This window comes from Rhinolophus hipposideros (assembly GCF_964194185.1).
Source record: "Rhinolophus hipposideros genome assembly, chromosome: 22".
NCBI classification, from domain to species: Eukaryota; Metazoa; Chordata; class Mammalia; order Chiroptera; family Rhinolophidae; genus Rhinolophus; species Rhinolophus hipposideros.
Genome location: NC_138068.1, coordinates 25,874,348 through 25,899,958, shown reverse-complemented (window position 1 = coordinate 25,899,958; position 25,611 = coordinate 25,874,348).

Sequence of the window (25,611 nt, the reverse complement as noted above, 5' to 3'; positions counted from 1 at the left end):
GGGTCTGCAAGCAAACCAATGACAGGCACGCCTGGTGACTTAGGAGACTCAGTCTTAGAGTCATAATGCTTGAGGTCTGGTCCCCAATTTATATTTCATGTTTTTAAAAAGGTAACTCAGAGTTACCTAATGAGTGCTCAGAATTTCCTAAAATTAGAATCTGATTGAATGTGGTTATGAGGTTCCAAGGTAGATACCACTCTCTGCAACTGCACGGCTGGCTCAGCCAGGTGGTGTGCCCCTGGGAACTTCCGGTTCTGGCTTTTCTGTTACCTGAAGTCCGCAAGGCCTGGCTTCTTCCCACTAGAAAGGGGGTAAGAATAAGGTGTTTCATATGGAGATAGTTAGGGGACGTGGCTGATTACTGGAAGAAAAAACAAGTTAGCCTGCCTCTAGGGTGGCAGACAAGTAGGTCTTATAAAACCTTTTTAAGAAATCGTTAAAATGAAAGAAACGCCTAGGTTTCTTCTGTGTGTTCTGGAACATCAATCACCTAGGACACAAAGCATCCTGGTGTCTCTGCACTGACAGCATTCTGAGATAAGGAGAGCTGGGGGTGGGAGGTGGGGAGCCAGAGGAGCCTGGAGCACCCCAGGCCTGGTCTGAGTCTCTACAGTGATCGGGAAGGAGAAGTCTTGTCACCCGCCATTCTGGCTGCCCCTGGGAGGCCATGTCTGCCATGAATCATGGCATGGGTTTAGGTCCCACCTGCCGAAGAGTTAGCTGTGGAGAGTGGCAGCAGGGCTCAGGGGAGAGGCTGGGACTCCAGCATGTCTGCAGGGTCTCTGATCTTTCCCTCTGCAGGGCCTCCCAACTGAAGCCTTCAAGCAAACTGGGACCCCTTTTGTTCACTTCTAAACCTTGCTCAACCCAAGGTTCTGGGCCACCTGTAGGGCTTTTCCCACCTCCCATCACCTGCAGACCCCATCCTCAGGTCTCAGAGGTCTGAAAGTAGCCAACCCTTTTGCTACACATCCTCAGCCTATCCTGTTCATTGACAGTTGGCCCAGAGCCTAAGCAGGTCTTCCCTCGTCTCTACCATTAAAACAGAGTGGCCCAGGACACCATGAGCTAAACTCTGTTATGCTGGGGTCTTGATGTGTTCCTCCTTCCATCCTTCCCTGGAGATATAAGACCTAAGCCAAGGAAATGATGTGTTGTTCATGGCAAGACTTTGAGCATATGACACCCAAGGGGAGAGATAGTTTGGGGTGAGGAAATCCCTCTGGAGTTATCAGTTACCAGGGCTAGTGGTTCTGTAACTGGAAGAGTGTAGGAAGTACAGATCCCTTTTTAATCTTCTACAAGCTCTCCGGACATAGCACAGATGCTCCCCTGAGACCCAGACCCATCAGGCTGTGGTGGCTGAATCAGAGGACTCTGCAATAGGGAGAAGCAGGATGGGGACCAGATGTCCAACATCTGTGCCAGCTGATTAACTAGTAACTAGTGTGAAATTCCCTTTCCTCGGTTCTTAGTGACTTTTTATTCAGATTAAAATCAAATCAAGGCCAGTTGCAAGAATATTTCTTCATGATCCCAGTGCAGGCAAGTCTCTCTAAGTGAATAACCCCCCCAAAAATTACTACATTTGTGTTCTGCTTGAAAGCCAAGTAAATTTCTAAGTTCTGAATGCTTCTTCATTAGAGAACAAAATGGCACAGATAAGCTATACCTTGAATTATAAGCCATGACTGTAAGAGAACACCTGAAATCAGGCAATGAGGCTCCATGGACGGGTTTGAAATGGCTGATATCTCTGTACAATATACTACCATCAAAGGTACCAAGGTGGGGTGCATTCCTCAACCCCATCATCACCATCCATCCTGATGGATTCTCCCGGTGCATCATTATCACCTTGGTGAGTTTCATCATTTGCTTCCCCTTCATAATGAGAAATGTCATCACCAATGACATCAATCATCTCCCCCATTCCACTCAACATTGAAGTTTGGCTCAGTATCTTCTCCTCTGGGCAACTTTTCCAGCCCATCTTTTCAGGCACAGTTGGTTGTTCCCTCCTCAGTACTACAAAATGGCATGCTCCTGTGGGGTTTATTTGTGGGTCCATCTTCCCAATGGTCTGTGAGCTTCTCCAGCACTGAACTGATTTTCAATCTTTGCCTCCCTAGCATCTAGAAAGTACCTAGAAGATAGCAGGTTTTCAAAATTCACTCACAAAATAAAAAACTGAGAAAATATTTCAGCAATATGGAGCTTATTTCTACCTTCAAATTCCACTTGCTCTGTCTACACAGTTCGAAGTGAACCCATCCATTTCTCCTGACACTCCCTACTACAGCTGCGGTCCTGGGACAAATGACAATGTTTATGTCCTCTCTTTTGTATCTTCCGACCCCCCAGCAAGTGGCCACTTCAAGGTGTGGTTTGTCTGAAGAAGAAAGAGCAGCTGTAGGAGGTATTTGAGAATGAACACCAACAAGGCTTAATAGCAGACTGGACATAGAAAATAGAAATGGCGGGGGGCGGGGGGGAACCAGGTGACCAGAAGGCTGCAGCTGACACTGACAGGACAGTCAAAAGAAGACCTGAGAACAGGATGGGGGAAAGGGTGAGTTCAGTTGAGGACAAGTTGACTTTAGGAGGTCAGCAGTGTTCAGATTTCCAACAGGTCCATGGAAATACATGATATTAACCCAAGAGAAGTGGTGTGCCCAGAGCTGGTCATGTTTAATTTAGAGTCACACACATTGAGACGAAAATTGAGGGCATACAATACTATCTATTTGAGAATTCCAAAGACAAGAGAGTGGGCCAAGGAGAGCAAAGCACCATCGTATACTAGAGGCAGAGTATAGGGGTGAGAACCCCAGGAACAAGTCAATATAACAGTGCCGTATTAGAACCTAAAATAAAAGGAAAAATCAGGAATACTGATGCTATCTTTACTTAAAATTTTTATATTTTATTCATCATAGGTTTTTGTATTGATTTTCATTTTTAAAAAACATTTCATTAAAACCTTATTTATCTGAAGACATAAGAAAAAATATAACACACCAGCCACGTCCTTCTTGAGAAAAGGAGACCTAAGGCAGTGAGTCCCGTGGATAGAGCCCAAGCCCTGGGTCTCACCTGCCTGAACTCAAATCCCGTCTCTAACTTCTCTTAAGTGTCTGATCTCAGGCTGTTCACGTCACTCTCTTAAACTTGGTGTCATCGCCTGAAAAATAAATCCCTTCTGGCAAAGTTGTCACAGTGCCCTACTGTGTCACTATGGCCCACATAGGTGATTTCCAAAGATTTGTCCCCAGCCTGAGTACTTCCAGTGGTGAGGAGGAAAATGAGGAGGGTGGACAGAGGGGATGACAGAGTGAGGGGTTCAGGGAGGGGAGAGAGGCCTCACAGCCAGAAAGTCAGGCTCTACCCTCTCCACATCTGACAGATGGACAGAGCCACACAAAATTGAGAAACTCCATCCACTGTCCACATTTTATATATTGCATTCCACTCTATTTTTTAATATCTGTGACTTCCTTTCCTTTCCTTTCTGTGGGACATAGAGAATCAAAACTTTCACTCCCACAAGGCGGGAAAGGCCTTGTGCTAAGAAGGGCTGCAGCCTGACCGATATGTGACCCAGTGCACTCTCCCACCTCTGTACTCTGGATGCGGCATCACTGTCCTTTTGATCAGTGCCCTGGAGGTGACAACCCACAGCCGCTCTAGGGTGGCTCCCAGAGGACTAGGGAGAAGCCAGGTGGGGGAGGGGGGCTCTGCCATCATTTCCTTCCCAACCATCACTTTTCAGAAGCCTGGAGCTCCCCAGCAGTTTTTCCCTGGTGGAAAATGTCCATGTTTGGTGTCTGCCCAAAGGAGAATCTCTATGGAAAGTTTGAGAAAGATTCCCTCTGGCTGGGGATGTGAAAAAAGCCTGTGCCTTTCCCATTTGGAAAAAAAGAAAAGAACATACTTGAGACGTGGTTATTTTTGTCTCAGATTTAGAAGGGGCTGATTTGAACACTCAGCCTGCATTCCCATCGCTCTTTGGGTAAAAGTAGATGGAACAGGCCACACAGAGGTGATACCAACCCCAAAATGCTCATGTCTCTTCTCAAGAATTTGGGTGTTTTTTTTTCCTTTGAGTGGATATTGCCTACAAATAATACAGTGCACAAATCTTAAGAATCTTATATATGCAGCTTGATGAATTTTTATAGATGTATATAACCATGTAACTCCCATCCAAATCAAGACAGAAAACATTTCCAGTACGCTGGGGAGCCTCCCTCCTGCCGCTTCCCAATCTGTCACCTCCCAAATCTAACCAATTAGTGTTACCTAGTCTTAAATTCCGTATGAATGGAATCATACAGTATGTATGCTTGACATTTTGTTTCATTCACTCAACATAACATCTGTGAGATTCATTCATGCAGTCACATGTTATATTAGTTTGCTAGGGCTGCCATAGCAAAATTCCTCAGACTGAGGGGCTTAAACAACAGAAATTTATTTTCTCAGAATTCTGGAGGCTGGAGAGATCAAGGTATCGGCAGGGTTGGTTTTTTCTGAAGCTTCTCTCCTTGGCTTGTAGATGGCTGTCTTCTCCCTATGCTTTCACACGGGCTTCCCTCAGTGTGTGTGTCTGTATCCTGATTTCCTCTTCATATAAGAACATGAGTCATATTGAATTAAGGGCCCCCAAATGACCTCATTTTAATTGAATTGCCTCTTTAAGAGATCTTATCTCCAAAGAGTCACATAAAGTACTGGGGGCTAGGACTTCAACATATGAATTTGGAGAGGGGGAGATAATTCAGCCCATAAAACATATAATACTGGTTTGTTTGGTTTTAGTTATTACTATTATTATTGTTATTATTATTATTATTATTGCTGAATTGTATTCCACTGTGTGACTCTACCATAATTTATTTATTCATTCTCTTATCAATAGATAATTTGGATTATTTCCAGTTTGGGACTAGTACAAACATTGCTGCTATCAACATCTCTAGCACACGTCTTTCAGTGAACGTACGTGCTCATCTCCAGTGCATATATACCCAGGAGTGGAATTGCTGCATCATAAGGTGTGAGTATGTTGGTTTTAGTAGCTACTGCCTAACATTTTCATAACGTCGTTGTACACTCCCACGAGCAACCTATGAGAGGTCTGGATGCTCCACACTTTTGCCAATACTAGTATTACCACTCCCTTGTATTTAGTCTCTCAAAGAATCTTCAAGATGGTTTCAAAGCAAGTCTGTCTGCAAAATCTATGCTCCTGGGAATTGTGGAGAGCAGATGCCATCCGTAGATAACTCCATTTTCCTTTGGGCTGAGAGCTCTGATCTATCTCCACCCCACTAGAGCTCAGGAAAATCCCTGTCTTGGAATTTTTAGCAGGAAGTTTCCTCAGTTGGGACTAGCACAGCATGAGGAAGTGGGAGAGGCGCAAGGCCAGTAAGGGAGGAGAATTATGACAGGAAGCCAGGAACAAGATGCAGTGAAAAGAGTTGTTTCAGGCCATGTGGGGCATGAGGCTATGTTTGTACCGGTCAGAGAGAGCGCTTAGAAAAGCCTCTGCAAGACTGTCTGATGTTTCCTTGCTGACAGTTCTGGTCAGCATTTTGTAAGAAGGAAATCCTCAGAGTCCCTCTCACCGGGACTCCACTAGTACGCTTCTGGAAGAGCAGACCCTTCCAAGCAGAGTCATCACCCTGAAGGTCATGGATTCAGGACAGACCCTCCACTCTACAGTTTCCTCCCCCACCCCACCTACCCTAGACCTTGAAATTCCCACAGAGCTTCATTTCCCTGGGTCACAACACTGTCTTTCCTGGTGTCTTCAAACCTCCTGTCTAGATATAAGGGAAACAGGAAGATAATCATGACTTATCAAGATCCCCAAATGCAAGTCTGGCTCCTCGAAGCCAGTAGCAAGGGGGACTGCTGAGAAAAACATAAAGCAAATTCTTATCTTATTCCTTCGACCAAATTGAAATCCACATGAAGTAAATTTTTAAGTGTAAAAAAGAAACCACGGAAGTATAGAAGGAAAAAAATGGTTAATGTATTTATAACCCTGAAGTGCAAAGTCCTTTCTAAACGAAATTAAAAGAAGAAAAGAAAAAAAACAGAAGCCATGAAAGAAATGATTGATACATACAACTACCTAAACATTAAAATCATTTGAGGGATGAAAAATACCATGAAGAATAAGAAAGAAAGAAAGGAAGGAAGGAAGGAAGGAAGGAAGGAAGGAAGGAAGGAAGGAAGGAAGGAAGGAAGGAAGGAAGGAAGGAAGGAGGGAAGGAAGGAAGGAAGACAGCAAACTAGGGATAAAATTTAGAACATATTTTTCAAAGGGCTGATTTAAAAAAAAAAAATTGTGCAAATCAGAAAGGGCCTAATAACCTCACAGAAAAAAATGGAGGAAAGTGTAAAAACAGGAGGTTACAAAAGAAGAAACGCAGATGTCCAATATACATAAGAAAAAATGCTTCACCTCGATTATAAATAAGTAAATGCAAATGAAAACAATACGATATCTTTTTTAAATGACTGTACTACCAGGAATGCAAATATTTAACAGGAGCCAGTTGATGGGAGTTTGGGAAAACAGGCATGCATGTACACTATTAGTGGATGTGTGTATTGATGGACCCCTTCTGGAGGACAATTTGGCAGCACCACCAAATTTTACAACTCATATGGCATTTGATCCAGCAATTCCACTGTTAGTGAATTAACCTCCAGATATACAAACAGAAGTGGCCAATACATATGTTCAAGATGCTCATTACAGCTCTCCTTTGTAGAAGCGAAAAACTAGAAGCAATCGAAATTTCAATCAATAGGGAAATGGGCAAATACATTGTAGTGTATTTATTGTAACAGAATATTCCATGCCTGTAAAAAGAAAAGAATTAGGCAGACCTAATGTGTAATGATATAAATAAGTCTCCAAGATATATTAAGTAAAGAATGCAATTCACTAAATAATGAGTGAGTTTTTACATAAATAAAAACCTTGAGAGTATCACAGGAGTGTTTTTAGTTATAAATACTCAGAAACCTGAGTAACAGTGGCTTAAGCAATAAACACATTTAATTATCTAATATACCGTGTTTCCCCAAAAATAAGACCTAGCCGGACCATCAGCTCTAATGCGTCTTTTGGAGCAAAAATTAATATAAGACCCAGTATTATATTATATTATATTATATTATATTATATTATATTATATTATATTATATTATTATTATACCCAGTCTTATATTGTATTATATTATATAAGATCAGGTTTTATACTAAAATAAGAACGGGTCTTATATTAATTTTGCTTCAAAAGATGCATTAGAGCTGATGGTCTGGCTAGGTCTTATTTTCCAGGAAACAAGGTAACAAGAAACCTCTTATCAAGGACCTATGTTTCTGCTCCTCCATCGCAGGCTGTTTGATCTTTTATTGCCCCTTTCTGTTACAAGATGGCTGCCTCTGCTTTAGGCATCACATGCACATGAAAGGCAAGGAGAAGGCAGATTTAATGCCATGGTATGCGCTTCTCATGTCTGTCTCTTATAATCATTGGCCAGAACTGTGTCACATGAACCCCTCTACCATCCAGTTGCAAGGTTTCTGGGAAAGTGGATATCTAGCAAAAAAGGAACATATTACCATGATTGGCTTAGTTAACCATGATTTGTATTCAGAGGCTGAGCCACATTGCCACCCTAAACAAACTCCTCAATAGGAATTATCTGGATGATGATCCATATTATATTAGAATAACAATCAGTTATTTTAAGCATAATTGTAAAAATGTTTTAAATGAATAGGTGAATAAACTATCAAACAGGCTAGAGGTATGCCCATCTAGTTGGCTTTATTGAGAACTAAGGATAGATGATAACCCATATGGTAGTGACCCCAGATGGGAACAATTCAGAGGCTCTGCTATGAGAGAAGATGAAACAGCAATTCTCGGAAGGGCACAGTGTCTGTTTTAAGCTCCCAGACCATCCCAAAGGGCTACTATAGGACCCAAAATTTAAAATAGCCTGATCTTTTTTGAGGACATAGGTTGGATCCATGTCTCCTTCAAGGTGCTAGGGGTTACCCCCAGGGACCAAGTAGTTGCCTTGTCCAAGATTCTGAGTGACTCAAGTAACTTCTACTTAGCCCAAGATACTGACTAGCGTCCCCTGCTGGAGAAAGCAGTGATCTCACAAAATGCTCTAATCAGAGCAGGATCTGGGTCCCTGCAAAACTCTCACACTTTCTAGCAAATCTCTTCATCTTAATGGTACTCAATTCCTTCATTTGTTAAATGGGGCAAGTGAATCGATCTATAATCTCAAAGGCCCCTTCCAGGTCCGTAAGGCAATAGTTCTAAACAAATGTTCTCCCTCCACCACAGACTCGATGAAATTCACTCAGAGATTGGGTCCAACACATCTAGACTCAAATCCCAGCTCCCCACTTACAAGCTCTGACCATGTGCAAGTTATTTAACCCCTCTGAATTCATTTACTGATGTAAACAGAAAAAGTAATACTTCAATGGTGAGGTTTTCTACCTGGTTTCTACTCCAGCTCAACCTACTCTGTCTGGGATCCCAAGTGGCCTCCATGTTACCAAACCCAGTGGGCACTCTTACCTGTTTGCAACATCTGACAGTGTCCCTTACATCTTCCTCTCCTCCTTGAAGCTTCCTTCTCTCTCCCCTTCTTTATCTCTAACCTTTCCTGGCATTCTCCTCTAACCCCAGTCATTGCTTTCTCATTCTCCCTTATGGCATCTTCTGTCACCCTTTAAATGCTGAGATTTTTAAACACATAAAAAGATGCTCAACCCCACTCATAATAAAAGGAATGCAAATTAAAACAATGAGAGATCATTTCTCACCCATCAGAGTAGCAAAACATGAAGAGTTTGGCAATAATCTGTGGGCAGTGATGTAGGAAAACAGGCATTCTTGTGCATTGTAGAAGTGTAATTGGTAAAAACCCTTTAGAGGGGAATTTGACACAATCAAAAGGCTAAATACATGAAAGGATTTAATCCAGCAATTCCATTTATAGGAATTCGTACTAGAGATAAAACTACCAGACATATATTGAATACCCATTCTCTCCTTCTTTACAACAGAATCTGATTTTATTGGCAGAGCAATGAGCCAAACTAAAAGACATTTCCCAGACTCCCTTGAGATAGGGATGGTTGCTTGACACAAGTCTGACCAATGAGATGTAAGCAAGAAAATTTTGGGAAGGTTTCCAAGAAAATCCCCTTAAAAGAATAACAGACTCAGCTAATGGTACCCTTCTCACCTATGTTGTCTTCCCTTCCGCCTCCTGCCTGGAATGTGGATGTGGTGGCTGGATCTGGAGCAGCCATCTTGTAATCATAAAACAAAAGGACATGGAGACCTTGCCTTGATATCATTGAGTCACTAAACTAATGCCAGCATTTGCCTATCCCAAATTTCTTATGACATGACAAAAAATAAATCTCTATATGGTTTGAATCTCTGTTGTTTGAGTTTTCTCTTACATACAGCCAAATTTAATCCCTAAATGATGTTTGTATGTACAAAGATATTTTTGCAGTATTGCTCATATAACAAAAGTCTGGAAACATACTGAATTCCCACCTATAAGGAGTTGGTTAATTAAATTATGGGATACGCATATGATGGAATATTACACAGCTGTATAAAAGAATGGGGGAGTTTTTTAGTACTAATAAGGAATAGTCGCCAACATATTTAACTAAGTTTTCAAAGAAAGATGTAGAAAGGTAAACATAATGTGCTAACATTTATATACAATTGCTTTATCAGCTTAGAACATTTCCAGAATATATAGGAAACTGGTATGCCTCTGGGGATGGGGCCTGGGTTGCTAGGGATCAGGAGTAAGGGAGGGCTCGCCATTCATCATATACACTCTTATATTGTTTGAATGGTCACCATGTGCATATTTTATCTTCCCAAAACGTCAATTAGAGTTTTACTACTGCATCAAAGAGAAACAGAGAGGGAGAGAAAGAGAGAGAAGAGGGAAAGCCAACGATTTCTATGACATTCTTTTCCCTTTGTTCTTTTCACTGAATGACCCAATCCTATGGACTCAACTGCCACATATGTTAATGGGCCCAAGCTTGAATATTCAGCTGAGCTAATGAATGCCACACTTATCTATCTGACCGTCCCCTGGACATAGAAGTCCCACAGGCACCCAAATTCAGCATGTCCAAACTTGCAATCCTGGTCCTCCACCTGTGGTCTCAGTAAAGTGCTCCAGCCTTCATCTAGAGATGCCTACTCAGTGGCATTGCCATCTGTGAGAAGAGAAACTGCTCCAAGTCAGGCTTTCTACCCTCTGTCTCAAACTTCCCCCTCTCCCATCTGGCTTCCGTGGTCTCCCTAGAGATCCTGCACTAGTCAGACCTTCCCAGAACATAGCCAAATGCCCAAACCCCCATTAGAGGCAGCTTCCTTGCCCCTCTGTAGTATGCACCACTCTCGTCACTTCTTGTTCACTGTCTTTCCACTGAGACTGGAATTCCCATGGGAAGAGGGACCACTTCTGTGTTTTTTTGTGTTAAATTCATTGTGTTGATAGTAGGATCTGATAGTAGGGGGTCACATACCAACTGCACAAGCTAAAAGATGTGGCCATTGTTTCATGTCCAGTCATGTCCCATCCATTCAACTTCCCCACTAGCTCCAAAACTATTCACTTCTCTCTTTCTCCGAAGCCACTGTCCTAATGCAGGCCTCATCGCTTCTCCCCGAAATCATAGCCACCATCCCCAACAGAACTTCCTAAGTCCAGGTTGGCCCCTTGGACACTGACATCAGAATGGAACATGTAAAATGGTCATCTTATCATGTCACCCACCAAATAAATAATAATAACAAATAAATTATCACAGAGACTCACTGTTGTGTGCAGACCCTTTTATAGTCCTAGGGCCTCCAAAAGGCCCTCCACCCTTGCCACACACTTCTGAACCTGTCTCAAAGCTTTGGAATCAGTCACAAAGAACCATTTATATTTCCTCGAAAATGTCAACGCTTCAAATTTCTGTCTGCACACACATTCCTTCTACATGGAACACTGCCACCATTTCCCAACACCACCTTTTTATTTTCCTTTTAGTTATATCCTTGAAACTTACTTCAAAGATGACCTCCTCCAGGAAGCCATCCATGACACCCAGTCTGACAGAGCGTGAGTGTCCTCCCTCCAGACTGTGCTTTTGAAAGGAGGGGCCACATCTCATTTGACTTATATCCCTGGTGTCTATAAAAGTGTCTAGTACGTGGAAGGCTCTCAGTAAATGTTTGTTGAATGAATGAATGAATAAATGGATGGATGGATGGATGGATGGATGGATGGATGGATGGATGAATGAATGGGTTCTCGCTGTGATAAAATAAGCCTGTGTAAATTACTCAATACTATGCCAGGTACCTAACTACCCAACAAAGTAACGTTCATTTCTTCCTTCCACTCTCCTGTCAGTCAATTTCCCCTGGTCTTTGGAGCCTGTGCATGCAAGTGGGGTGCCCTCGACCGGAAGGATGTATATGCTGCTGGTGCCTGGCCCCACCTGCTCCTAAAGGACATCCCCTCTCACCTTTCTTGCTCGGTGATCCTGAGGGGCCCCAGAGAGTCTTACAAACCAACTCATCTCCTATCTTCACCGAATCACATCTGCTATGTGTTTCCTCTTTTGCCTTAGCCCCACCTCCAGGACCCACAGAGCCAGTCTCCCAGACTCACGGGACAGTGCATAGGACTCTGCCCAGAGCGCTGTCTCAATGCTCCTTCGCTAATGCTCACAGCCCCTCAGACTCAGCCAGTGAGGGGAATCCCAGACCACACTGCCCTGTCCATCCTGTCTTCCTTGCTCCCCCACCTAGGCCCCTTCCTCCCACATCCTCTGTGGGGCTTCCTTACAGCCCATGGCCTTCCCAGCAGGGGCAGCCCATAAGCTCCAGGTAGCCCCTTTCCCTCCTTCTTCTCCTGGACTCCAGGCCTAGCCCAGACCTCTTTTTCTGCCCTTCGGGCCTGGCATTGGCTCCCAGGACTCTAACTGTGCAGCTGGGAGCTGGATCCCCACAGCCGCCAAGAGGCCAGAATAGACCTAGTTTATTCCTATCACTGCTTCCCTCCAAATCTGAACCATGAAGAAGGGGGTGGGTGGGGGAGGGGCGGGGAAGAAAAAAAGAAAAAGAAAAACAGAGAGAGAGAGAGGAAAACCATAGGAACAGGACGTCCTTTTCTGTTGCCTCTCCAATTCTGTCAGGGGCTTAGTCCATAAGAGTCTTTAATTGGTCAAACTATGTGTTTTTCACTGAAAGAAAATGTCATAAATGAAATATGATTCACATTTGGCACAGCAGGCAAGAGGAGAGGGACTTCGCCTTTGTCAGGCCCTTCAAAAGGAAATTGGGTTGGGGTGGGAAGGGGAGGGCCCAGAACCCCCACGATCCCCAGGAGGATAAGCACAGATCCCCGGGGGCACCCTAGAGGCTGTGCCTTGTGTCAGGCCACAGTGGCCAGTACCATCTGCCCTCACTTTCCAGCTGAGCAACCAGTGCTGACCTCACACCAGCTTCCTGCACCCTGAATATGGGGGGGGGGGGGAGCCTGCAGCCTGAGAGCATGGGGGTCATAAACTGAGGAGACCAGGAGAGAATTTCCATTCCCCAAGCAGAGAGGTAGTGCAAGCTGCAGGGACAGGAGCCTCAACTTCTGTTCTGCCCACACCTGCTCCCTTCTCCCATCTCACTCCACACTCAACAGCACCCCATTTAGATCGAGGCTGAAGTCCCTCCAAACGGGGAAGAGGCTCTCTGTCTCCTGGGAGACAAGAAGTAGAGACAAGATTTGTGCCAAAAAGTAGTCAATTCAGTGCATGTCATAAACTCAGGACCCACTCCCTCCTGTAAATTTCAGGAGCTCCCAAATGAACTCACCACCTCACCCAAACCTGCCCCAACTAAGGTGTGGAGCTGCACCGTGAGAACTTCATTTCACTGAGCTTAGGTCTAAAAACCCCCCGGGGAATGGGCATGTCAGTTCCCTGCAAGGTTTTGGTAAGAAGAATAAGGTGTGATCATGAGGACACGAAATCCAATGTGTGTGGATGATGACAGTGATAGAAGGAGAGGAGGAGGGCAGGAAGGTGTGTGGAGAAAGGTGGAGGAAAGAAAGCTCCAGAGAATTAGAAAGGAGAAGCTTGGAGCCATAGCCCAATCAACCCAACATCCCAGTAGGTCACAGAGGCCCAGGAACAGGGTGGACCAGAGCAGTCAAAAAAGCCTCCCTGGAGGAGGCAGGATTTGAGCAGTCCTCTAAGGGAATATGAATGGAAAGCAAACATCTCAGGCTGACATCCGGGGCCAAAGCAAGAGGAAGCACTGTCTGAAAAAGGTTCCAGTAAAAATGAATGCATTTCACCTGAGAAGAGCGAGGCCCGGGAAGGTGATCTTTGGCAATCAGTTTCTTATATCCATGAGCAAAGAGCTGGATCCCAGGGAGGGGAGGTGAAGATGAAGAGGATGGAAATAATGGGCCAGGGGGAGGGAAAAGCCAGCAAGATGAAGCCAGGGCAAGTGAGCTGGCAGGGGCGGGGAGAAGGTGAAATGTGCCCAGAGGCCAATGGGAGCTGTTGGAAAGGTTGGCATGGCAGAACAGGAAGCCAGAAGGGACCCTGAAGACCATGTGTGCCCACCTCACAGCTGTGCCAGCCACCAGACCTAAGAAATGAGCAAGTCTTTATAACGTGCCCAGAGTCATAGGTCCCCTGCAAGTCCTGTGACTAATTCTGATCTCATCAGGGTCTCAGTCTCAGGCTGGCATCAAATGCCCTGATGTTTGCTTTCTTCTTCAGAACCTGATATCCTGAAACTTAACTGGCCCTACTGAAACAAATGTTCTAAGGATCTCTGCCCCAACCTCTTGCCATGAAGGCCCCATCAGACATCTTGCTCTTTCTCTCTCTCTCACCCCCCCCCCCAACGTGGAAAAAGCCCCAAACAAGGAGTCCAGTTCTGATCAGGGCTGAGGAAACACCAGCACCCACCTCTGGGCCTCTATGTCCTCCATAAGAAAAATGGGAGCCATCACACCAGCCCTGCCTATGTCACTTGGCGCTTTATGATGGAATGAGGTAAATGCACAAGAAAGCTCTTTGGAAACTTTCAAATGTTGCGAAGGTTTATTATGATTATTATTCATGTCTGATTTCGCCGCCTCTTTGGAGCCCCAGCTCAAGCTTGTGCCTACACGATGCCAAAACAACCAGTCAAATCCATCAAAAAGTCACTCAATTGAGTGGGAAAAAATGTAGGCAGCTCTGTTCATGCTATCAAAAAGTAAAGCCACTAGCATATCACTGGTGTTTTTGAAAATGTGCAGTGGGTTTTCTCAGCACCGTTTTTGAGTTTTTCTAGGGTTTTCACCTCCTATGAACCGAAAAAAAATGACTATGAAAAAAATCAAGCCCCTCAGCTGTTTCCCAGGAAGGCGTATGGCCTCAAGATACTGGACTTAGGGGAGGGAGGGGAGACAGAAATTCTTGCAGGGGAGAGCCATCTTGACCTCACTCACAGCAGGTCTTAGGCCAATGGGTTATTTTCTGTTGACAAGGCCACTTTCTCCAGCTGAGAAGCAACTTTAGAAGGTCCTCACGTGGGTTAGGGAGAAAGAAGGAGATACCTGGACAGTTAGTCAAACCAGCAAAAGCGGAAGGAACCCTGGTCCTGACCACGAGGTCTGGCATCCAGGAGATAAAGACCAGGGGTAGGAGGGCTTGGCATCTGGGAAGAGAGAAGAGTCTAAGATAAGAACATGTTTTTAAACATCACTGTCCCAAGAGGGTTGTTTCAGAATGGCAAGTAACTCAAGCCATTTAATTTTGCTCCCTGTGAGCAATCCCACTAGCGTTTTGCTGGGGGGAAAAATGAAATCTCATTTTCAAGAGGCTTGGCTATTATCCATTGAGTTTTATTTATGCAGGCCTCTCCAGTACACCATTCTCATCAGAAGGTATCTGCCTCTAAAATGAACTTTCTGAATGGAAATAGAGAAGGTGTATGAGTGAAAACCAAGTGGCATCCTGAATTTAATTCTATCAGTTAACAAGTTTTCCCTGAGCTTCCATGCATTCCCAATCCTTTACAAGAGGTGGGTGGGAGATGGGGGAGGGAAAAAGGAAGGGGAGAGTGAAAGAGCAGCAAGTATGAGAAGGGCTAAACAAGGTCCATGCCATAGGGTGGTAGGAGTTCAGAGTCAAGGCTGGAACTGTACCACAGACAAAATAGATCTTCAGATAATATTTGGAATGAGATTTGGGGAAACATTAAATTGTCTCTATCCAAATATATACCTCGATGATTATTAGCATACTGTTTGAAATGAGACTCAAAAGATAATTAATGTAGTAGATGTTGTCTGTGCTCCACCTGTATCCCCTTAGGACCACCTGTTTCACAACTTCCACCTGCCAGCACCTACAACTCCTTTTCTTGGAAGCTCCCTTGGGCTGCTGGAGCTCTCCCTGCAGTAGAAGGCAGGCTACAGTGACAAAGAATTAACACCCACCCCAGCAACCACACCAATGACTGATAGGAATGTGTGTAGAGATACCTAACTCACCTCCCTCACCCCACCCATGGGAGACCTGAGGTTCCTGTGCTTCCGCAGTCTCTCAGAGCTCCCAGAGGGATTAGGCCCCAGTTGCCCACAGTGGTTTGATAATTCACCTTTACTGGCTGCCTTCCCTAATCTATCTCACTTCTATACTCCTCAACCAGTGATTCCTGCGCTCATATCCCAAACAAACTACTTGCACTGGAATCTTTGTCTTAGGGTCTACTTCTTGGAGAACTCTAATTGAAATTCTACATATATTTCTATCATCCTTTCAAGTTTAATTTCATATATTTTACTGTGGGGACAAAGCCCCAAAAAACAGTTTCCAGGCGCTCGGCCTCACAAAAGAAAGGTGCTGGCTCGGGTAGTAAATGGCCATCAACTGTGATCAGATTGCCAGCAGCTGTGGCTAGTTGGCCGTCAGCTGTAACCCGTAAGCCATTGGCCACTAATGTAACGGTTGTGGCTACGCTAGCAGAAAGAATGGGGGCTAGCAAGAAGATGGTGGCTGGCAAGCGCGGACTGCTGTTAGGCAGATTATGTAGATCCTGCTTCCTGTGTCTCCAGCCCAGCCACCAGCGAGAATATATTGGTTTGACTCCCCTATCTATGGCTCCGTGGGTATTCCTTTTTGGCCTTACCATGTCCTGCGTTCTTGGGCAGGGAGTGGGAGCTGAGACCCTGCACGACAAATGGCGCAGCGAGCAGGGTCCCCCGCGTGACATTTACCCTATTTAATTTTCCAGCAGCCTAAGGAAGTAGGAATTGTGCTCATTTTTCAGATGATGAAATAGACACCCTGAAAATTAAGGTAACCAGCTGAAGCTCACATATCAAGTGACTGACATACCCTGGGTTGTGTCTAATGTTCTATTTGCTACCTCTTGGTCTGATGCTCTCTCCACCACACTACCTCTGGTCTTACCCTTGTCTAAATAAACTCTGCTCTATAATGTGGCCCTAACGTCCATGTTGGCAGTGTCCTGACAGGAGGGCTGTATGAAATGATACATTTCCTAAGACTGCATACCTAAGCTATAAATAATGTATTCCCTTTACCTTTGCATATGAACAATAGCTCAATGAAGCCAAGAATTCTTGGGTTGCAATCTTAGAACTTTGCTGCTATAAAACTGAAAACAACAAAGGAACAAGACAAACAAATGAAGAAACAAAAATTCATAGACACAGACAATAGTTTAATGGTTACCAGAGGGTAAGCGGGGAAGGAGATGGTAGATGAGGGTAAAAGATCAAATATATGGTGATGGAAGGAGAACTGACTCTGGGTGGTGAACACACAATGGGATTTATAGACGATGGAATACAGAATTGTACACCTGAAATCTGTGTAACTTTACTAACAATTGTCACCCCAATAAACTTTTCAAAACAAGAACTCTGCTGCTAAATAATTCCCAAAGTAGTAGAAATTATCCGTGACTATTAATAGAGGCATAACATTTATCATTGAGAAATAATGGGTAAACAAAGATAAACTTTTTGTTTTGTTTTTTTACTAAACGAATGGGCTTTGTAAATTCAAAAAGAAGTAGATAGTCTATAGCACTTTGCAAGCATGCCTCTATCTTTCAGAGCATATCCATCACAGACGCCCAAGGCAATGACAGACATAACATCCACTCAAGATATGCTGCTATAACATTTACCCCACTTTCTTTATCAGGGAGAAATCTGAGTCCAGACTGAATTACTTTTCTCGGTATACCCAAAATGTGAAATTTTCACCAGGCTATGTTGAAATATCCAGTTCTCACTCAGACTGAGACCATGTAGACACACCAGTTCACCTCACGTGCACGTCTTTGGGATGAGGGAGGACACTGGAATACCTGGAGAAAACGCACAGAGGTGGGAGAACATGCACACTCCACACCGTCAGTGGCCCCAGCCAGAAATCAATTTTTTTCTCATCAACATTATAACAAAATGACATTGAATGAAACGACATTATTCAAGGACCTGCTATACAAGATAGTGTGTGTAATTACCTACCTTTGTATAAGACAAAGTATAAGAAAGGAAAGAAAGTGTGTATGTGTATGTGGGTGTGTGGGTGTGTCCAAAAGGAATGACTAGTTCAGGCTGCTATAATGAAAATACCATAGAATGTATGGTATTACAATCCATAATCCTTAAGTTTGTTAATCAACTGACCTTAAAATAGAAAAGTATCATTTTAAAACAACAGGTATTTATTTCTCGCAGTTTTGGAGGCTGGAAAGTGTAAGATCAAGGTACCAGCAGAGCCAGCCTCTGGTGAGAGGCCACTCTGGCTTGTAGGGAGCTGTCTTCCTGCTGTATCCTCACATGGCTGAGGGAGAGAGAGGAAGCAAGCTCTTTCATGTCTCTTCTTATAAGAGCCTTATCCCACCATGGGGGCCCTACCTCATAAATGAATTACCTCCCAAAGACCCCATCTCCAAATACCATCACATTGGAGATAAGGGTTTCAATATATGAATTTTGGGGTAACCAAACTTTCAGTCCATAGCAGAAGGTAAGTCAAAAAACTAATTTTTAAAATGATTAATAATAAGGGGAAAGAGAGAACTTGGGAGATGGAATGGAATTTTGGAATCATGTAAATGTCTCATGTAATTTTTTTAAATAAGGAGAAAAGGGGGGGAAGCATGTCTAAAGTAAAAAATATGCTGAAACACATGTACCAACTGTATATAAAGTTGGTAGAATAACTATACAGTGGATAATTATTTCAAATGACTTAGAAAAAATATTTTGACCTAGTATCCCTCGTGAATTATAGCCTAAGGACAAAACGAACCACAAAGAAATCTTAAACTGTGCACAGTAGTCTTATTATTGGCAATAAAGTTGGTGTATTTTTTTCCTATTGCTGCTATAACAAATACCCATATAGTTAGTGGGTTGAAACAACGCAGATTTATAATCTTATACTTCTGCAGGTCAAAAGTCTGAAATGGGTCTCACTGGGTTAAAATGCAGGTGTCAGCAGGGTTATATTCTGAAGGCTCTAGGACAGATCTGTTTTCTTGCATTTTTCCAGCTTCCAGACACTGCTCATATTCTTTGGCTTATAGGCCCCTCCCAGCTTCAAAGCCAGCAATAGCCAGCCTAATCTTTCTGCCATCACTGTGGTTCTGACTCTTCTGCCTGCCTCATCTCCATGTAAGACCCTCGTGATTACATTGGACCCACTTGGATAATGCGGGATATTCTCCTTGCCCAGGACTGAGCAGTCGAGAAGGTCCAGGTGCTCATTGGGGGTCTCCAATGGGACAGGAGTGGGGCAATTCTGTTTCTTGATCTGGATGATGGTTACACAGGTGAGTTTACGATATTCAGCAAACTATTTACCTATGATTTGTGCATTTTTCTCTATATATGTCATACTTTAATAAGACGTTTACTTGATAATATTCCATTGTGTGGAATATTTGGAATTAAACACAGATACCTTTCTGCATCTCTCTGTGGCCCCCAGTTCCCTCCCTAGCTGCAACTCACATCCTTCATCCTGATTCTCTATGCTCTAAGCGCACCAGCCTTCATTGATGCCATGATTTTCCTGGCCTGAGATTTTTCTATATGCTTTTCTTTTGCCTGAGGTGAATTTGTCTGCTCCTCATGAATCTGGTATTTCTAAAAATCTGTTGAAATGCCACCCTTGCAGACAAGCATGCCCTCACTAACCCACCTAAATTGCCCTGTCCCCTCCATGATCCTATCACAGTGTGTGTTCTTCATTGCACTAGATTCATTGCGCTTTTGTCTTTATTATGTCTCCCATGATAGGCTGTAAGATCCATGACAGTCAAGGCCATATCGTACTCAACATTTTATCCCTAGTGACCAGTAAAGTGATTGATAAATAATGTACATCTGTAATATATATTTGTGGAATGAATGAAGCGATAATGTGGCTTTTCTGTCACCATGGCCAGATAGTGAGGTTTTTATTGACAAAATCTTGTGGCCCCCGAGATAAGCAATAACTGGAGACTTTTAATTATAGTTACTCCCAGAGCCAATCTTTTAAACAGAAGGAAATGCATTTAACAGCACAATGAAAGGAGCAAAGCCCCTATCCTTCCTGACATCTCCTCCTCCCTACCAGCCACACCCCTACCAGGATATCTGTGGCATCACAGCATCTTGATTCCTAACACGATGGCACAGGGGCAGTCCTGGCTTGTCAGAGGATGTGACTGTCAAAGCGTCTTTATGTGCAGGTGGGATGACACTTTTCTCACATAGCAGGGAGAAATGGCAGGCTATCATTTTGCCCTGGTCCCCTATCATCAAAGCCATACCACTTCCTCCCAACCTTAGAATATACCTAAAAGTACTCCCTGCAAGGTACCAGGTGCATCTGGGAAAGGTCTCTTAATGCCAAAGGAGGTGTTAGGAAAGTAGGAAATCCTTAAATCCAAGCCGCTCGGAGATGGGGCCTGCATCACTGAATCAGCCCCTTACACTCAGATAGAAGCCTCTGGCTAACTCCCTTCCTTGCCCTGCCCTGCCCACAGCCCAACCCCTCAACCCTCAACTGAGTAAACCCCAATTCTGCACTCTCCAACTGAGTACATTCCTCCACAACCTGACCCTCACTTTACCCACAGCCTGACCCCTCAGCCTGGCCCCCAATGGACCCCTTAATCCCAGGCACAGTCTTGCCCCTGAATGTACACGTTATTTCCTTAGCCAACTATGAACTTTCTGGGTCAAGACACCAATAAGAACTCAGAGACTGAATACACAAACATAGAATGGCCACATCGTATATGACAATAGAACTGTGACCCACAGAATGTAATCAATAATGTTGTAAAGATTTTGTAGGGTATCCGATGGACACTTGTCTCATTAGGGAGACCACCTCAGGGATGATGTAGATGCCTGATCATTGCATTGTACACCTGAAGCTGAAGCTGAACAATCATGAATGTCAACTACAAGTTTATATATATATTTACAAGTGGAGTACAGCATAAGGAATAGAGACAGTGGAAATGTAATGGCTGTATGCGATGTCAGAGGGGTAGTAGATTGGGGGAGGAGGGTTATCACTGTGTGAGGGATATAAATGATAAATGTCTAACTATTACACTGTTTTGTACACCTGAAACTAATAAAAATAATAATAATAAATAAAATAAAATCAAACCATATTCCTATTCCTGAAAAAAAAAAAAAAAAAGAACTGTGACCCACAATCTAGCAACCAGTCCAGGAAGCCAAACCCCTGCAGCAATCAACCCAGAATAGTCAGGAATTGGTCAATGACTTCCAACTTCCTTATTTTTCATGCCTGCTTCTAACTAAGGACCAACCAGAAAAGGGTACATATGCTCCCCAAACCCCAGGCCTGCTTCTTCCCCATTATCTTTCCAACTGCTCCCCTTCCAAATCCCAGTTGACTTTGCCCTCCTCTTCCTCTGTCCAGTCCCTATTTTCTCCCAGTGACTCCTAAGATCTTTAAATGCCAGTTGCCTCTAAAGATACATCCCTTTCATGAGCCAGACATGCAGACGACTATAAAATTTAAACCTTGGACCAGAGCTGAATTAGTAACTATAATTAAGGATTTCCCTAAATCCAGACAAGACCAGCAACTATTCATAGAAGAATTTAGAATTCTTTTGAGTTTATATGATCCAGGGTTACCTGACATATATCAATTTGATATGTGCTGCTCAGAACCTCAGATGACAAATCCCAGATGACAAAAGCTGATTGAACTGACCTGGATTTCTCTTTCCACAATAAACCCGAAGATCAAAAACAGACTCATAAAGTAGAGCAAAATCTCCTAAAAGCCATACATAAAACAGTTCCAATAAAAATCGACTGGACCATAGTTCAATCCTGCAAAAGAAGAAAAACTAAGCTATGGTGCCCTGCTGTTTGGCCAAACACTAGCCTAGATGCTGCTGTGAGGGTGTTTTGTAGATGTGATTACTATCTACAGTTAGTTGACCTTCAATAAAGGAGATTACCCTCGATAACGTAGGTGGACTTCACACAATCAACTGAAAGCCCGAGGAACACACAAACTGAGGTTTCCCAGAAAGAAGGAACTCTGCTTCAAGACTATAACATACAAATCCTGCCTAAGTTTTCAGCTTGCTGGCCTGCCTTATAGATTTCAGATTCAAGACTGCAACTTCCATTTTTACCTGAATTTCAAGCCTGTCCTATAGATTTTGGACTTGCCACCCCCACAATTGAGCGAGCCATTTTCTTAAAATTTAAGTTTAAAACTAGATATATACATACATTCATATGTATGCACACACACATATCTATTGTAACAGCAACCTGACTGTTACAGCCCTGCAGATCGAAATACTAGATGACTCACTTCCCAACTGACTACCTTTATCAACAAAAACAATTCAATTGTAGATATTGTAAACAGAAGGCACACTGGTGAAAGATCATTCCATTTTACGAAAAGAAAACCAGACAAAGAAAAGTCTTTCCGTTTAGATCAATGAGGGTGCTCCAAAGAAGGAAAAAGCACTCAATAACCTGCCTTACTCATAAACTTCTAAGGTAAGTTAACTATAAATACAGATGGTCACCCTCATCAATTTCTGGTAGATATGGGTGCTACTATTTCTACAATATGCCCTGCATTGTTCAACTTCTTCCTCATAGTAAACATACCACACAGATGGCAGGTATTTCAAATAGATCACAGAATTTTCCTATCTCCCAGCCCATAACAGTAACCGTTGGGCCCTTGACTGCATTTTTTTCCTTCCTGCTCCTTGATATCACCCCTGCAAATGTAATACAAAAAGACTTACTCTGCAAATGTACAGGAGTCCTCTTTTACCCACAGTTTTAGTTACCCGTGGTCAACTGTGATCCAAAAATATTAAATGAAAAGTTCCAGAAATAAACAATTCATAAGTTTTAAATTGGATGCCATTCTGAGAAGCGTCATGAAATCTCTCGGGTCCCGCTCCCTCCCGCCCAGGACATGACTCATCCCTTTGTCCAGCGTCTGCACACTGTTGACACGCCTGCCTATTAGTCACTAAAGAGCCAGCTTGGTTATCAGATCAACGGTCTTGGCATCATATCGTTTGTGTTGAAGTTAACCTATATTTTACTTAATAATTGTCCCAAAGTGCAAGAGTTGTGATCCTAGCAATTCGGATATACCAAAGAGAAGCCATAAAGTGCTACCTTTAAGTGAAAAGGTAAAAGTTCTCAATTTAACGAGGAAAGGGGGGAAAAACACATGCTGAGGTTGCTAAGATCTATTGTAAGGTAAGAATGAATCTTTTATTTGTGAAATTGTGGAGAAGGACCAAGAAAATTCTGCCAGTTTTGCTGTCACACCTTAAACTATAAAGTTATGGCCACAACGCATGACAAGTGCTTAGTTAAGATGCAAAGTTAATGTGATGGTTCAGTGTGAGGTCGGAGGGATAGTGGATGGGGGGAGGGGGGTTCACAGTGTGAGGGATATAAATGATGAACGTCTAAGTATTACCTTGTCTTGTACACCTGAAACTAATAAATAAATAAAAATATGCAAAGTTAAATATGTAGATGGAAAACGTGAACAGAAAACGTGTTCTGATTGGCAACGTTTTGTGCCACAAAGCATGGAGCCTGTATGAAGACATCAGCAAGGGAGTCCCTGAAACCAGTGACACCAAGGCATTTACTGCAAGTAAAAGATAGCTACACAGATTCAGGAATAGGTTTAGACTGAAAAGCATAAAACTTACTGGAGAGGCTGTGTCTGCAGATGAAGAAGCTGCTGCCACATTTCCAGCAGAACTCAAGGGTTGCTTAGGGTATGTACTATCCACGGTTTCAGGCGTCCACTGGGGTCTTGGGACTCTCCTCGGTGGATAAGGGGCAGTGGGGCGGGGGGAACTACTGTAACTCAAATATCCACCAGAGAGACTATTTCTTGAGGTTCCAAAGGACTTCTCTACCCATAATCAAGTTATGTCTGTTGTGGATCTACCTTTACCTTCTCCAATATATTTGAAGCACACACCCGAAAAAGGTCTTGACACCATTTGTGGCATTCTAAAGGAAATGCTGTGGCAGATCACTGTGCCAACCATGCAATCTCAACCAAGGGGTACTAGTTTCATGTTGGTGCTGTAACAAATTAACACAACCTAGTTGTTTAAAACAACAGAAGTCTATTCTCTCATAGTTCTGAGGCTTGAAGTCCAAAATTCAAGGTGTCGGCAGGGCCCCATTGCCCCCAAAGTCTTCAGGGGAGAATCCATTCCTTGTCTCTTCCGGCACCTGGTGGCTACTGGCAATCCTTGGCATTGCTTGGCTTGCAGTCCCTCCACTCCAATCTCTGCCTGTCTTCACATCGTTTTCTCCTCTGTGAGTCTGGGTCTCATCTCCCTCTGGCTCACTCTTAAAGGATACTTGTCTTCGGATTTAGGGTCCACCTGGATAATCCAGGATGATCTCCTCATCTTTAGATCCTTAATTACATCTGCCAAGACTCTTTTTTGTAAATAATGTAACTAATATGCACAGGTTCCAGGCATTAGGATGTGGACATATATATTGGGGGGCCACCATGCAACCCACTATACAAGCTTATGATCTCTGGCACTCTCAAGGTGGCCAGTTGGTGAAGCCAGGTGATTTCAAATGGATATCAGCTGAGTGAGTCATCAGTGCGCCCCTGCTATGGATATACAAACCCAGAGCAGCCCTCTCCCCAAATCAGAGCATGCGCAGGGTCCTGCAGTGTTTCATGACCACCTGCCTTCAAAGCCTGAGGCCCTGGACAGCAGCCAAGCCAAGAACTATAGGCATGTGATGGGCACATGAAGAGGGAACTTCATGAAGAGGGCACATGAACAGGGTACATGAAGAGAACTTCCTATTCCCTCTTTGGGATCAGGGGCATGTACGACTCTAATCCAGCTCCCTGCCAGTGCCCGTCAGAAGAGAGAAAGTTACCCACTCCTGCCCTAGACAGCCCAGGCTCCCTGGAATGTATGAAAGCCATCCCTAGTCAGCTCTTGCAAAAAGCTGGCAATCTGGGACAGACATATACTCTAACCTTCAGTAACACTCAGAAATACAGAGTCTCTTCGTGCTTTCATTCATTTCTTCATTTGTTGATTCATACTTTCATCCACTGATTCAACAAACATTCACTGAGCAACTTCAAGAGGCTAGCACTGCACTAACTGCTGAGCACAAAAACACAAATATGTGACATTCATCACTATCTCCAGGTATCACAGGTAAAGAAGGTCACTATCTCCAGGTATCACAGGTAAAGAATGAAATTACAAAACACTACAGAGGAATAAGTCAAAGATAAGGGGACCCAGAGGAGGAGGTAAATGGGATTTCTGCAGACACTTAATCCCATGTGGGACAGAGTTATCACTATTTTACAAATGGAGGATCAGACAGATTAAATGATGGACCCACAATGGAGAAAGGAAGGGAGAATTGGTCAAGTACAAGGCTTGGAGAACACTAAAGTGGGGAGGCCAGCCTCACCTCCTAATTTTTTTCTTGAAATACTTGGGATTTTTTGTTTTCTCCATCTTTCTATTCCTCCAAGGAATTATTATCAAAGGAAATCCTCCTTTCTTCACTGTCTTCTCCAGAGATTGAATCTGGGCCCAGAAGAAAGGAAATGGAAAATGGCTTTGGGCCATCTCATTTGTGAGCTGGAAGGCTGATATCCCAGCAGGAGCTGTCTCAGCTTCCCTAATTGGGATTGGAGTCATGCAACTCTGCCTAGCCTCTCAAGTTGATTATTGGCCACTTCCCCTGAGTTGACTGGCTTATTTTAATTGTGTGGTAGGAAATCTCCTTCATTAGCATTTGCTGCTCTATTTAGGGGTCAGAGAATTTATCAGATTAGCAAAGATTATCCCTAGAACTTTCCCATCTTTCTTTTCATTACCACAGAATATCCCTATGGAACATTTT